We start from the raw sequence: 17,267 nt of genomic DNA, 5'->3' as shown, positions 1-17,267 counted from the left end.
CCGTTAGGGAGCTACAGTTTGGCCCCTAAAAATTTCTTCTAGAAATAACTCGAGAACGGTAAAGAATTTCTAAATACTTGTTGAACAAAAAAGGTTTGAAATGTCATGACCTTTCTTACGATATCAAGCAAAAGGGGCTGACCCTTTAAATTAGGGGTTCAGAAGGGTCCAAAGGTTTATGAGAATATCTCAGAAACTCTTAATATTTTGTAATAAGTCATTGAAGCGGAAATGTTCATCTAAACGAGCTTGTTCTTATCAAATCAAAAAGTAGGTCATATGTTACGTAATAAGGGATTTTAAGGGCCAAAATCATAAATAATTGACGCCTCATATCTTGAAAACGACAAATATTTTGAAAAGCATTATTGAACAAAAGTTGTTCAGAATGATAATCTAAACAATATGTACATTTCGTTTTTTCCCTATGTGGCCCCGTTAGGGAGCTACAGTTTGGCCCCTAAATATTTCTTGTGGAGATAACTCGAGAACGGTAAAGAATTTCTAAATACTTGTTGAGCAAAAAATGTTTAAAATGACAAGGCCTTTCTTACGATATCAAGCAAAACGGGCTGGCCCTTTAAATTAGGGGTTCAGAAGGGTCCAAATGTTTTTGAGAATATCTCAGAAACTATTAATATTTTATCATAAGTTGTAGAAGCGGAAATGTTCATCTCAACGAGCTTGATCTTATCAAATCAAAAAGTAGGTCATATGTTACGTAATTAGAGATTTTAAGGGCCAAAATCGTAAATATTTGACGCCTCATATCTTTAAAACGACATATTTTTTGAAAAGCATTATTGAACAAAAGTTGTTCAATGTGTCATAACCTATCGATCAATATCAAAAAATGGGTCTGTGGGCCTCATGGCTCGCCTGTAGAGTCGATTTTTGTCGATATCAGTCGATTTCAAAAACTTGTAACTGGTAAATATTTTGTAAGGACATATAGAACTAAAGTTGTTGAGTCTATAGAGGGCTAACAAATGACATCAAGAAATAGGCCCGCGGGCCTTATGGCTCGCCTGGAGAGTCGAATTTCAAACGAATTTCACCGCAACTTTGCTTCAGAAGCTTATGATATGAAAAATTGATTATATCTAAAGTGTCTTAAAGTCGGAAACTAAATTGGGACTCATTTGTCTTTTTTTTTTTTTTTTTTAACTCCGAGTGCATCAACAAATCGGACGGAAGACCTACTCGTTGCGCGCAACGAGATCGTGTCTAGTTATTATGTTCCCCAAACAAAGTTTGGGAACATATTGTTTTTACTCTGTTTCTTATTATTATTATTATTATGTTCCCCAAACAAAGTTTGGGAACATATTGTTTTTACTCTGTTTCTTATTATTATTATTATTATTATTATTATTATTATTCTTTTTCTCCGGTACTTTTTTGTCCGGTAGTGTTCTCAGAAACTACAAAAGGGATCGATATGAAACTTTCCAGGATGATAGTATAGCGTTTGTAGATGTGCATAGTGATAGTCATTTTGTCTGCACGTGGATGCACGCGCGCGCACGTGCATTGTAATTTTGGTGCAAAAAGTGGAAAATCAGAATATTGAAGGAAGCGATATAAAACCTATATAGGATGATAGTATATCATTTGTACATATGAAAAATAATAGTTATTTTGTCAGCACGCGCACGCATGCGCGTGCACGCGCATTACAAAATTTGTACACTAACTTTGGAATCAGTCTAACTTTTTTGTTGTTCATTGAAATGGCTTGAAATTCATATCATAGGTAGATATTGAGACCCTTAACTGATTTACATGGTCAAAATTACCAATTTGCACGCGTATGCACGTGCGCTTTATTTTGATTGGATAATACTAAAACGTTTGTAACTATCTTATTTATGAAGCGAATGAGATGATATTCACAGAATACGTAGACAATATGAGTATCTATATATTGGTGTAACAAAAAAATGCCAACGCACACGCGCATGCGCGTGCAACGTTTTTCAAATGTTCAATTTTTAAAGGACGATAACGTTTTTGTTTTTCATCAAAATCTATTGATATTAATGGTTTAGATGTGTCTTGGTACTCCTTACAAATTGCTGTGGTTAGAATTACTGCTCAGCACGTGCATGCACGTATGCTGATTTCTGATTGGACGATTTTAAAATCGCTATAACTTCCTTATATTTGGTGGAAACGTTATGAAATTCATACTGTGGGTATATGATACAAATGCCTGTTGAACGACATCAACAAAAATTCGGAATCATACACGCGTGCGCGTGTATGCACGTGCAACGCTTTCTTTCATTTCTTGGTACTGAAATGACCATATTGAACGTACTACATGTAATTAAAGGCTAAAATAAAATGATTTTTTCCTATAGATTCACAAGGACATCACTTTTTAATTGGGGGAGGTTTGGGGAACATCTGTAACGGTCCCCGTTACAATTAGAACTAGTTATTATTATTATTATTCTTTTTCTCCGGTACTTTTTTGTCCGGTAGTGTTCTCAGAAACTACAAAAGGGATCGATATGAAACTTTCCAGGATGATAGTATAGCGTTTGTAGATGTGCATAGTGATAGTCATTTTGTTTGCACGTGCATGCACGCGCGCGCACGTGCATTGCAATTTTGGTACAAAAAATAGAAAATCAGAATATTGAAGGAAGCGATATAAAACCTAAATAGGATGATAGTATATCATTTGTACATATGAAAAATAATAGTTATTTTGCCAGCACGCGCACTCATGCGCGTGCACGCGCATTACAAAATTTGTACGCTAACTTTGGAATCAGTCTAACTTTTTTGTTGTTCATTGAAATGGCTTGAAATTCATATCATAGGTAGATATTGAGACCCTTAACTGATTTACATGGTCAAAATTACTAATTTGCACGCGCATGCACGTGCGCTTCATTTTGATTGGATAATGCTAAAACGTTTGCAACTATCTTATTTATGAAGCGAATGAGATGATATTCACAGCATATGTAGACAATATGTGTATCTATATGTTGGTGTAACAAAAAATGCCAACGCACACGCGCATGCGCGTGCAACGTTTTTTAAATGTTCAATTTTTAAAGGCCGATAACGTTTTTGTTTTTCGACAAATTCTATTCATATTAGGGGTTTAGATGTATCTTGGTACTCCTTACAAATTGCTGTGGTTAGAATTACTGCTCAGCACGTGCATGCACGTGTGCTGATTTCTGATTGGACGATTTTAAAATCGCTATAACTTCCTTGTATTTGGTGGAAACGTTATGAAATTCATACTGTGGGTATATGATACAAATGCCTGTTGAATGACATCAACAGAAATTCGGAATCATACACGCGTGCGCGTGTATGCACGTGCAACGCTTTCTTTCATTTCTTGGTACTGAAATGACCATATTGAACGTACTACATGTAATTAAAGGCTAAAATAAAATGATTTTTTCCTATAGATTCACAAGAACATCACTTTTTAATTGGGGGAGGTTTGGGGAACATCTGTAACGGTCCCCGTTACAATTAGAACTAGTTATTATTATTATTCTTTTTCTCCGGTACTTTTTTGTCCGGTAGTGTTCTCAGAAACTACAAAAGGGATCGATATGAAACTTTCCAGGATGATAGTATAGCGTTTGTAGATGTGCATGGTGTTAGTCATTTTGTCTGCACGTGCATGCACGCGCGCGCACGTGCATTGCAATTTTGGTACAAAAAATGGAAAATCAGAATATTGAAGGAATCGATATAAAACCTAAATAGGATGATAGTATATCATTTGTACATATGAAAAATAATAGTTATTTTGTCAACACGCGCACTCATGCGCGTGCACGCGCATTACAAAATTTGTACACTAACTTTGGAATCAGTCTAACTTTTTTGTTGTTCATTGAAATGGCTTGAAATTTATATCGTAGGTAGATATTGAGACCCTTAACTGATTTGCATGGTCAAAATTACCAATTTGCACGCGCATGCACGTGCGCTTCATTTTGATTGGATAATACTCAAACGTTTGTAACTATCTTATTTATGAAGCGAATGAGATGATATTCACAACATACGTAGACAATATGTGTATCGACATATTGGTTTAACAAAAAAATGCCAACGCATACGCGCATGCGCGTGCAACGTTTTTTAAATGTTCAATTTTTAAAGGACGACAACGTTTTTGTTTTTCATCAAATTCTATTGATATTAGGGGTTTTGATGTGTCTTGGTACTCCTTACAAATTGCTGTGGTTAGAATTACTGCTCATCACGTGCATGCACGTGTGCTGATTTCTGATTGGACGATTTTAAACTCGCTATAACTTCCTTATATTTGGTGGAAACGTTATGAAATTCATACTGTGGGTATATGATACAAATGCATGTTGAACGACATCAACAAAAATTCGGAATCATACACGTGTGCGCGTGTATGCACGTGCAACGCTTTCTTTCATTTCTTAGTACTGAAATGACCATATTGAACGTACTACATGTAATTAAAGGCTAAAATAAAATGATTTTTTCCTATAGATTCACAAGGACATCACTTTTTAATTGGGGGAGGTTTGGGGAACATCTGTAACGGTCCCCGTTACAATTAGAACTAGTTATTATTATTCTTTTTCTCCGGTACTTTTTTGTCCGGTAGTGTTCTCAGAAACTACAAAAGAGATCGATATGAAACTTTCCAGGATGATAGTATAGCGTTTGTAGATGTGCATAGTGATAGTCATTTTGTCTGCACGTGCATGCATGCGCGCGCACGTGCACTGCAATTTTGGTACAAAAAATGGAAAATCAGAATATTAAAGGGATCGATATGAAACCTAAATAGGATGGTAGTATATCATTTGTAGATATCAAAAATGATATTTATTTTTTCTACACGCGCACGCATGCGCGTGCACGTGCATTACAAAATTTGTACTCTAACTTTGGAATCAGTCTAACTTTTTTGTTCTTCATTGAAATGGCTTGATATTCATATCATAAGTAGATATTGAGACCCTTAACTGATTTGCATGGTCAAAATTACCAATTTGCACGCGCATGCACGTGCGGTTCATTTTGATTGGATAATACTAAAACGTTTGTAACTATCTTATTATTGAAGCGAATGAGATGATATTCACAGCATACATAGACAATATGAGTATTTATATATTGGTGTAACAAAAAAATGCCAACGCACACGCGCATGCGCGTGCAATGTTTTTTAAATGTTCAATTTTTAAAGGACGAGAACGTTTTTGTTTTTCATCAAATTCTATTGATATTAATGTTTTAGATGTGTCTTGGTACTCCTTACAAATTGCTGTGGTTAGAATCACTGCTCAGCACGTGCATGCACGTGTGCTGAATTCTGATTGGAGGATTTTAAAATCGCTATAACTTCCTTATATTTGGTGGAAACGTTATGAAATTCACACTGTGGGTATATGATACACATGCCTGTTGAACGACATCAACAAAAATTCGGAATCATACACGCGTGCGCGTGTATGCGCGTGCAACGCTTTCTTTCATTTTTTGGTACTAAAATGACCATATTGAACGTACTACATGTAATTAAAGGCTAAAATAAAATGATTTTTTCCTATAGATTCACAAGGACATCACTTTTTGATTGGGGGAGGTTTGGGGAACATATGTAACGGTCCCCGTTACAATTAGAACTAGTTTTCTTCTTATTTTTCCTCTTCTTTAGTGAGAAATTTGTCCGCTCGATTATATGAAAGTGCTTCGAGCGATCCACTTCAAACTTTGTGAGCTTATAGGGGGTCATTAGGAGGAGTGCAATCAACTTTTCAAATTTTCAAAATGGCTTCCGTTTCAAGATTGCGGCCAAAAACCGTCTAAAACTCAAGGTTGTCGGATTTCAACCAAATTATATTTTTAGGGTAATTTGGTGACCCCGAGTCCATTTCAACCATCAAAATTTTTTTTTGGGCCGCCATTTTCAAAATGGCCGCCATATGCCGAAATATTTGAATGTTTTAAAATCTGTACAACATTTGGGTTCTGGGGTAAATTGAGGGTTAACAATTCATTTCTAGCTTCAGTATTTCCTTCCAATCCATTTTCAAATGTTTCAAAATGGCCGCCATTGAACAAAATGGTGGCCAAAAATCAAGTCCGTCGGATTTCAACCAAATTTAGTTTCTAGGGTTTCTTGAGGATCCTGAGTGCATATCTGGCATCAAATAACATTTTTGCCTTCGTGTTGGCATCCCAACACAGTTATAGCTCGTTATTATTCTTTTTCTCCGGTACTTTTTTGTCCGGTAGTGTTCTCAGAAACTACAAAAGGGATCGATATGAAACTTTCCAGGATGATAGTATAGCGTTTGTAGATGTGCATAGTGATGGTCATTTTGTCTGCACGTGCATGCACGCGCGCGCACGTGCACTGCCATTTTGGTATAAAAAATGGAAAATCAAAATATTAAAGGGATCGATATGAAACCTAAATAGGATGGTAGTATATCATTTGTAGATATGAAAAATAATAGTTATGTTGTCTGCATGCGAACGCATGCGCGTGCGATTGCATTACAAAATTTGTACACTAACTTTGGAATCAGTCTAACTTTTTTGTTGTTCATTGAAATGGCTGGATATTCATATCATCGGTAGATATTGAGACCCTTAACTGATCTGAATGGTCAAAATTACCAATTTGCACGCGCATGCACGTGCGCTTCATTTTGATTGGATAATACTAAAACGTTTGTAACTATCTTATTTATGAAGCGAATGAGATTATATTCACAGCATACGTAGACAATATGTGTATCTATATATTGGTGTAACAAACAAATGCCAACGCACACGCACATGCGCGTGCAACCTTATTCAAATGTTCAATTTTTAAAGGACGATAACGTTTTTTGTTTTTCATCAAATTCTATTGATATTAGGGGTTTAGATGCGTCTTGGTACTCCTTACAAATTGCTGTGGTTAGAATTACTGCTCAGCACGTGCATGCACGTGTGCTGAATTCTGATTGGACGATTTTAAAATCGCTATAACTTCCTTATATTTGTTGGAAACGTTATGAAATTCATACTGTGAGTATATGATACAAATGCTTGTTGAACGGCATCAACAAAAATTCGGATTCATACATGCGTGCGGGTGTATGCACGTGCAACGCTTTCTTTCATTTCTTGGTACAGACCCTGAAACGTGCTACTACACCAGTTGCACGGTACGGTTCGGTACGCTTTATGAACGGTACGGTTCGTTTTGTGAACGGTACGGTTCGTTTCTTGAACGGTACGGTTCGTTTCTTGCACGGTACGGTACGCTTCTTGAACGGTACGGTTCGCTTCTTGCACGGTACGGTTCGCTTCTTGCACGGTACGGTTTGCTAAAAATAGCTGCACGCTTTGTGAACGGTTTGCACGTTTTATTAATGAGGTGGGCGTGGCCTGAACGCTTTGACTTCGTATAAATTGTACGTTTCGATAGTTTGTTTTCACTCGATCGGTCTTATTCGGCTCTTTGATTATCGGCTGCAGGATTTGTGGTTGTGTTAGAATGTGCACATGGGGAAATGAGACGTTATTTTTGATTGCTTCGATGGAATAATTCCATATTGATAACGTACATAAAAGTTATGAATAAAAGTTTTTAGAATTTGCTTAAGTCCAAGTCTTAATGGTTGTTATTACGTTTCAATTTGTTTTTCATTTCTCATCAGACATTTATTAATTTACGATTTTATAAAAAGTTGTTACATGAACTGCTCCCCGACATGGGCGTGCGTAAGTGTAAAAACAAAGCGTATTAAGTTTCCGGATATAAATTACAGTGCCTAAATTGGAAAAGTTTTTAAGAAGAAGTGAATTTTGTTTTGAATACACTAAAGTCGCAAATGACACAATGATTATTTTCTGCACTTCACATTTCTTGTGATTTATCATCGGCATTATGAAAGATCCAGGATATCTGCACGTGAAGTTTGTACGTCCTTTTTTGTCAGCATTCAGTCATTCATAATTAATAATGTTAGATATCTGTTGCATTTGTCTTTGAATCAAATAAAATGATGATAATACATGTATATTCCTACCCTTTATCACGCGAAGTCCGATTTTCATTTCCCTGACTTTACAGGGCCGTAAATTAACCTTCAAATTGGAGGAGGCAGGAAATTAGGCGGGGGTCTGGGGGCCGCCCAAGCCCCCAGACGCTGAGCACATTTTGTGCACATTGAACACGTTTCGTGCAAAATCCTTGATTCTAGGCCCTTCTAAGATGTTACTTGACTAACTCATTATAAAAGAAAGATTTGGAATGCTTTTTAAGGGAGGTATCATGTTCTTAGTTATTGGAAACAACATAAATTCTAATGAACTTTAAATTTTAAATTTTTTTGGCTCAAAAGTTGGAGGAGGCAGCTGCCTCCTCCGCCTCCATGTAATTTACGGCCCTGCTTTATTTTTGATCACTGAAAATTGAATTTAAAAAAATTAACAGAAAAGTAAGGCAAGTGTATAGTTTACAATAAAAATGTTTCATATACCTTTTCTATATATTGTTGAAATACTTGAAAATGCTGAAATGAATAATTTTTTGCGGCCGATTTGATGCTTTGCATCAATTTAACTTGTTTACATTCTTTTACACATGTATGTATCTATTTATTTCTCTGTCGATGTAATTAAAAATTGTTTATTAGTGTATATAATAAATCCGCCAATCTACATCTATCTATATGGGTCGTTATCAATGTAGAAGAGAAAAAGATATGTCAAAATTATTGCTAATAAAGTAATGAAAATATTACAGTGTAGAACGTGACAATTTTTCTAATCGGTCTAGAAATTTCTCATATGATTCAGACACTGTACATAGGAAAGTACATATTGAATACATTAACGCTACAAATATCAATTTCATCTTCTTACGGCAAGCCCTGTGCCATACGTGTAGTAGCATTATCAGGGACGTCGACGTCCCTGATTATATGAAGAAATTAAATAGGCTACTTGTAAGTACTATTACAGAATTGTAGTTAACTTCACCCTTGAATTTAAAAGAATTGATTGAAACAGAAATTCCGTTAAAACAACGAAATGCCCCTTGGTTCACTCTTTAAAAGTCTGCAATTGAAATATACATCCACAGTACACAGGACTGGCTGCAGAAGCATGCATGCAAAATCCGTGCAGTGATCTGGCGTCTATTTCTGTTAACAGTTCACAGTATAAAACGAATTTTTATGCATAATTCAGTCAAAACTTGGGTACTTGTTGATAACATACATACACATATATGCATTGAAACAATGTGACATTTACGGAAAGTAATTTAAAAAAAAAAAAATATCAAAGATGTTTTAAACATCTCGGTGATTTTCACAATTGATAACCCAGCTTCGTGATGTTTGAGGATAATGCTTCGAATAGCCAGCGATAGTCTACGACCTCCTTTCCCATCGGGCGCCATTGTGAAAATAATATACTGTGGCTGAAAAAGTGGGTCACGTGACATAAATTGCACGCTTTCTGCACGGTACGGTACGCTTTCGGGCTTTTGGGGGCGGGGTTTGCATAATATTATCCTGCACGCTTTCTGAACGGAACGGTTCGTTTCTTGAACGGTACGGTTCGTTTCTTGCACGGTACGGTACGCTTCTTGAACGGTACGGTTCGTTTTTTGCACGGTACGGTACGTTTCTTGAACGGTACGGTTCGTTTCTTGCACGGAACGGTTCGGTTCGTTTTTAAGGTGTAGTAGCACGTTTCAGGGTCTGTACTGAAATGACCATATTGAACGTACTACATGTAATTAAAGGCTAAAATAAAATAATTTTTTGCTATAGATTCACAAGGACATCACTTTTTAATTGGGGGAGGCTTGGGGAACATATGTAACGGTCCCCGTTACAATTAGAACTAGTTCACTATTGTGTTTTATCAATACAGAAATTGTCAGTATCTAATTTAATCAATTTGGGATTGAATTTCTTCCACTAACAAAGAGAACATATTTTAGAATATGATAAACTTCTCACACCTTTAGATGTTTTTGTTATCGCTGTAACAGGTGGAAAACTTCAATAACAGACTGTAACAAATTGATATAGTTGTTAACCTGTTATGGAAGTCTGTAATACCAGAAGCACTTATATCGCTTGGGGCCTAATTAAGTGCCTGTGTGTAATTCTTCATTCAAATTGGATGTTAATTCCTTCCAATATGAATTGGTTTGGAGGAGGATGAGTCCTTGAATACTCCTTTAGAATTTTTCTCTGTGTCTCTTTTCATCTGGAGTCTGTAGACTACATGGTAAAATAAAGAGATCAATCTGGTTATCTTTCTTTTCCTTTTTCCACAAAACTATATTAAGAGTCATTAATTTGGTACACAAGTACCACAAATTTAAAGGCCAGCAGTTGGGTATAAAAGCAGCCAATCGGTGAAAATGGTGGAATATATGAATTTTATGGTCACATTCAGATTGCAGCACTTATTTTGCAAAAATAAAGATTAAGCTGTTATACTGAAATTTTAAAATGGGTATGCTTGTTCCCCTCATAACTGTGCATATATTGGCCATATCTATTTTAGATATAAATTCTCATGAAGTTTTAATGATCTCGAAACTTGCGTATTGATGCTATCGTTGAATAACGTATTATAAAACTCGATATAGAAAAATCAAATAATTAAATACACAACTGTTGCACATCTGTAAGTTTAGATGAAGCTCTTGATCTGAATTGAATGGTGTACACTACTAGTATACAGATGCATATGAATGGGTAAAGTTAAATTTATTTTCTACTAATTTCGTCTTTTATTTTAGCTTACCTAAGCCAAAGGCTCTAGTGAACTTTTCTGATTGAAATTTATCTGTTGTATATATTGTTGTCGTCGTAACCTTTTCACATTTCACTTTTTCTGGAACCACTGGGCTGTTAAATTTTGAAAAAGAAACCACCCAAATAATGGAGCCGCAAGATGGATGCAAAGTACATAGTATAAGTAATCAAAGTACTGAAGTGAAGTGACGTGGTTCCCCTTTTTAGCCCAAATGCTCAAGTGAGCTTTTCTGATGAGAATTTGTCCGTTGTCTGTTGGCATCTTTGGCGTTGCAAATGTTTAACAACTCCATCTTCTTCTCTAGAACCATTGGGCCAATTTCTTTTTTTATTTTTTTTTATTTCATCATTTATTAGAAAGTATACATATTATTTGGGAGAAAATATCCTCGGATACTCCCGCATAATTCTCACCAATGGTGCCAGGGGCCCATTGGATTGAATGTATTTTATTATGACTATTATATATATAAGGCATATATATATAATTTATATGAAAATACATAATATTACTATATGTATAATAACAAATATTTTTAAAAGTCATAGAAATATCATATACAACGTTGATGTAGATATATCAACAGTAGAATAACATAGAAATTACTCAAGGAATAATATAAACAATATAGTCCTAAGTTGACGGTATAGTTATAATGCTAAATATTTAAGGATAGTATATACTGGTCTCTTCACAGCAGTCAAGTTACATTAATTTACAAAGATGTTCAAAAAATTTATGCTCTTTTGCATTTATATACTTCAATACTGATGTATAGAAACATAATGATTTTTTAACATGATTATACATAATCGTTAATTAAAAGTCGTTTCACTTAACGAATCTAATCTACATAAAATTTTATGTTTGTAAATTCTATAGGCTATATAAGTAATAAGTAAATTTAAGGATTTGGTTTTATCATTTTGTTCTTGAAAAAATCCAACAACAATGTGTTTCCATTGAAGTTTGAAGGATAGATAACTGCTAACAGTGTTCCGTATATTTAAAACATTATCACACTCGTAAATCAAATGTTTTGTAGTCTCAACTTGCTTACAATGTGTACATTCATTCTTTACATCTTTTTTCCATTTGCTGATATATGCATTATTACATAAAATGTTATTCAATAACTTATAACTGAATTCCGCTATCTGTTTGTCTTTCAAATCTTTAATTTTACATTTATAAATGTTTATCCAATTTGAATCACCGAATATTCTGAATTCTTCAGACAGTAATGCCTGAAAATTGGGTCTGCAAAACTTTTTTTCAACTAAATTTTTATAAAAAGTAGTTCTTGTCAAATTTTCGAACAATTTAGCATTGCATTACAATGGATAATCACCGGCAATGGTGATGTCTCCACATGAGTGAAAGATTCTTGAGAAGGACGTTAAACAATATTCAATCAATCAATCAATGGATAATGCAGTCAAAGTATCGGACAGGAGAGATGTCACACATTCTTAACAATTTTTTTTTTCTTCGGAGGTCCAGGTAAAACTAACAATTGTAAAAATGACCTCACAAAATCCCTGTTTGTTTGTAACCAGATTGAGGTTCCAATCTAAATGTCTAAAACACAACCCCCTTCTACAAAACCTACCATTTATGGCATTGAGATTCAGAAAAGATGGAAGCTCGTCTACCCCCTAATAAAATAGAAAATGCTAAAAATTACCTGACAGAAATGACGAAAAAATCTCAAAGCTCTTTGCGTGAACTTTATACACTGATGCCTCTGGGTCAATAGGCTTTGCAACTATTCTAAATTCTGAATGGTTTGCACATCGATGGGATGATGACATTAAAAATTACCAAATAGCCATTAAAGAACTATATCCAATCGTGTTAGCAATAGAGATATAGGGGGGGGGGTTAAGAGATAAACAGGTTTTTATTTATGTCAGATAATATGGCATGGCAGTAGTCCAAATTATAAGTAAACAAACGGCAAAAGAAAATGTCACCATGTGGTTGGTGCGACGCCTTGTATTTGCAACTTTGAAATACAATATACACTTCAGATCAAAACACATCCCTAGAAAGCACAATACGGGAGCTGATCATTTTTAGGAAGCGTTTTGTGTCATGCCTCAGTTAAACCATCTACAGAGTCCAATTCCACAAACATACTTGACAATCTGACTACGCAAGCGCGCCACCTGCTATCAGCATCGTTTACATGCAACACTAAAATTTCCTACTAAAGAAATTATCTCTCTCGCAATCTCCCCTTTAGTCCTATCCAACTTCGTTGCTCACCTGTTTAGCGTAGGTTATTCTCCAAATAGTATTTCTATCCACATACGACGTATCAGCTATCAGCCATGTACATAAAATTAGAGGCTTGTCGGATACATCAGCCTCAATTTCGGTTCGAAAAATAGTGCAAGGATGTCGCTAATCTGCCCCTGGTAAAGACACAAGACTACCAATAACTGGTCCCATTCTACTAAACTTAATTAAGGGTTTACAAATTTCAGTTCACAATCTACATTGTAAAATTCTTCCTAAGGCGATTTTTTCCTTCCTGGCGTTCAATGCATTTTAGCGCCTGGGTTAACTAGTAGTAAAGTAAACATGTTTAAAAAGCAGTGATTCAAAGGGATGTGTATCATCTGAATTTATCAAAATTGACCATCTGCAGTTAATATAGTGTTACGGAATTCCGAAACTAACAAGTCAAAAGATTTGTTTAAGATTCACCTTAAAGCATCAAAGAATAGTGACATGTACACTGTTCAAGCCTTGTATAAATATGTTCAAAATTTTGGACACCTTTCAGGTCCTCTTTTTCAATTCATGGGAGGTAATACAGTTTCGTATGCGTTTGTATCAAAACACTTGCACAACACAACACTGTTCGTTGTTCTAAATTCATATAAAGGACATATCTTTAGTATTAGGGGCTGCAACACATGCAGCACAGCAAGGTTTTTCTGAAAATTGTATTCTAAAGGTAGGTAGATGGAACTCAGATGCAATGTGTAATATATTCGGTTTCAAAGCTTTGTTATTTAAGATATAGTTTAATGTGTTTAATTTTCACGCAGGTCAGAAGTCAGCTGCTGTGTGTATGCTATCTCCTAAAACGAAGTATTTTATCATTGTGATTCCTGGGGGTCCCTTAATAAGCGAGGTTGTTACTACGTAGATCAGAAGTTAACTGCTATGTACGTTTACAACCTTGAGTTCCTAGTTTTGTCAATATCATACCCTCTGCCGTTCATGTACATGTATACATTGGTGCAGGAGTTGCAGCTTACACATGTCAGCGGTCAACTGATGTGCATCATTATCCGCCCAAGCTCAGCAAAACCGTGTAATCATTGTTGCCGTATGTTTTACAATAAACGGATTAAGAAACGATAGTTGTCGATATTTATTTAATTGATATGATACCCGAAAGTCTGTAATTTGAAACATTTGTTACTGCCGCAGGTTGAGAATTCTGTTTGAAACATGATATATCCCACAACTATGTCGATACAATGTACAACAGATTGTAATTCTCACATTGATGCAGTTGATTTGCATGGGTTATTTCTTTTTTCTCTTGATTATCCTCTGCTGTTGTCAAGGTCTCTTAAGAATTGATAGAAAATACTGACAGTTTTTGTAGACTTCCACCTTTAATACAACACGTCATTCACTGATCTTAATTTGATGTCCACGTGCTATTGATAGCATTGTAAAACTAATAACGCATTTTGGGTGTTTCTTTGACCATGGGCTTTTGACATAATTTCAATAAATCTGGTCGTATGATTAAAAAGAAACATACGTTACCGTCCAAAAATTGTTTGCACAGCGATAAAAAGAAGTTATTTCAAAAACAAAATCCAAATACTGTACTAACTTAATAAATATGACATATGTTAAACTATAACATTACAGTCTCCTACACAGAAAATCATTTCGTTTGTATAATAAGTAATTCTAATGGAAACATATGTTACTTTTACTGCCGCTGCATAATGATGGTTAAAATAAAAATATTGGTGCCAAAAGTATTTTAAATGTCCAATGACACAGATTATTATATATAAATATTTTCCGAGTATTTCAACTGTCCACCGCATCTCGGTTGTAAGTACTTGGTGTTTAAATACGGTCGTTCTTGCTTTTTTCTCAGTTCAATGTTTTGCTTTGAAAATTGTTGAAAGTTGAAGATAGAATTCTTCAAATTTCATTATCCCCAATATTAAACAATTGTATTATAGCAATAGGAAAATAATTTTCGTATTTTCGAACACCTAGGTTTTAAAGCTACACGTTAATTTTTCCCATATAATCGGGTTAAAAGAATGTCCCGTAATTTATAACGCATATCACATGATATGCATGATATTTAAAACAAAAAATCCTCAATTATTGAAGATAAATGTTTTATCCCAATATAAAATTATTTAACTTGAAAATATGTCATTTATGAATTCTTCGGACATTAGTCCATCCAAAAATCATTTTCAAATACCTCCAAAGATCTCTTATACACAATTTCTCATATCCGTTTGCACGTATTTGCTGAGATTAGGCTTAAATCAATTTATTTGATTAGTTCTAATCACATCGTATCTACTGGTTCACATGCATTGAAAATAATCTTTACGTTGTTACATACGTCATTCAATCATACATGTATGTTCAATCCTGCATCCCGCGGGAATCCGGGTTAGAATAGGTCCTCGGTACCCCTTGCTTGTCGTTAAGAGGCGACTAAATGGTGTGGTCTTAAGCTTTCGGATCAGAATGCAAAAACCGAGGCCCCCGTGTCACAGCAGGTGTGTCACGATAAAAATTCCTCCCTGTTCAAAAGCCGTAAGCACCGAGCATAGGTCTAAATTTTGCAGCCCTTCACCGGCAAAGGTGATGTCTCCATATGAGTGAAAAATTCTCGAGCGGGACGTTAAACAATATACAACCAATCCTGCCTTTAACGTTTTTACTTGTATTCTGGATAAAATCTCGGGAGGGACGTTAAACAAGATACAATCAATCAACCAACCAACATGCTCTGGAAAATTCCTACCGACATGCACGAAGTTCAACTTTGCATAGTGAAACTCTGGACTCTTGTTGATACTCCACCCAAAATGTGTATAATTTGTCATCGAGTTTTTACAAAAGTATTTGAACATGTTTCAACAGCTTGTATAGGAACCATTGTATTTAGAGAAGCTTGGTGGCAAACAATAGTCGAAAATTTCGTTATTAACCTATCCGCTGAGTCGTGTGCACTCGGCAGTAGATATCTATATGAAAGGTGAAAATAACGAACAGTGATCAATCTCATAACTCCTATAAGCAATACAAAATAGAGTGTTGAGCAAACTCGAACCCCTGAACACACCAGAGGTAGGATCAGGTGCCTAGGAGGAGTAAGCATCCCCTGTCGACCGGTTAAACCCACCGTGAGTCCTATATCTTGACCAGGTAAACGGAATCCTCCAGTTTACATCTCCTTAACTTTCGTTTATTATGGGATGCAGCAGCCTGGTACTATAGCATGTCTCGTTTAGCTACATAATTTCAGCCATAAGTGAACAATCACAAACCATTGTAACTTCCCAGTAGTAGTTACCCCATATAATATTGTTGGTTATGTGCAGATACCCGATGGGTGTGGTCATAATGACACGAGGGAGCGTAGCTCCCGAGTGTCATTATGACCACGCCCATCGGGTATCTGCACTTAATCAACAATATTATATGGGGTAAGTGACTTGTACCATAGTTTACTATTATTCAATATATTTTATTATAGCTTTCGGAAGCGCGGTCGCCTGTTTACAATATGATGCCAATACGGGACTTTCGAGATACGGATCCACTCTGACTTTTATCGCGCGTTGAACGTAATTTGTAGGGCATGTCACTTCCGGATTACAATAACAACTAAGTAAACAAGCATGGAATACTTCATTTACTATCAAATTCCTGCATTTAAATGCTATCTTTGAAAGTAAGGAATCACTACAACCATTTTATAGGAAAATGCATTTGATTAAATAATGTGAGTTGGCGAGGGAAATAAATATAGGGAATATCTTGAGGATGTCGGTAAAACTTCACGCCTTGCATCCAGTCATACGCGTCTATATACACCTTTCCCCTTCCATCTAACTTACTCCCAGGTACTAAGCACCAATAGTGACTTGGATCGTCATCGTAGGACAGCGCTTAGCTCTTTACGGGCTGTCCGCTAGCGAAACACCATTTGTATCAATGTCAACTTTGCCCTACAATTGGTTATTATCACGTGACCGTGATGTATAAACGTCAAATATAATCGGTCGTTCCGGCACATCCCGAAAGTTCCGTATTGTTATGTCTTTTCATTACACTTTGAACACCATATATTTATATCATAATGACTTTCTACCACCGAAAAATGTATGTTCATTAATTGTTTTTAAAAACCCGTTTTTAAA

The sequence above is a fragment of the Ostrea edulis genome, chromosome 1 (assembly GCF_947568905.1).
Source record: "Ostrea edulis chromosome 1, xbOstEdul1.1, whole genome shotgun sequence".
NCBI classification, from domain to species: Eukaryota; Metazoa; Mollusca; class Bivalvia; order Ostreida; family Ostreidae; genus Ostrea; species Ostrea edulis.
This window is presented reverse-complemented; position numbering follows the sequence as displayed.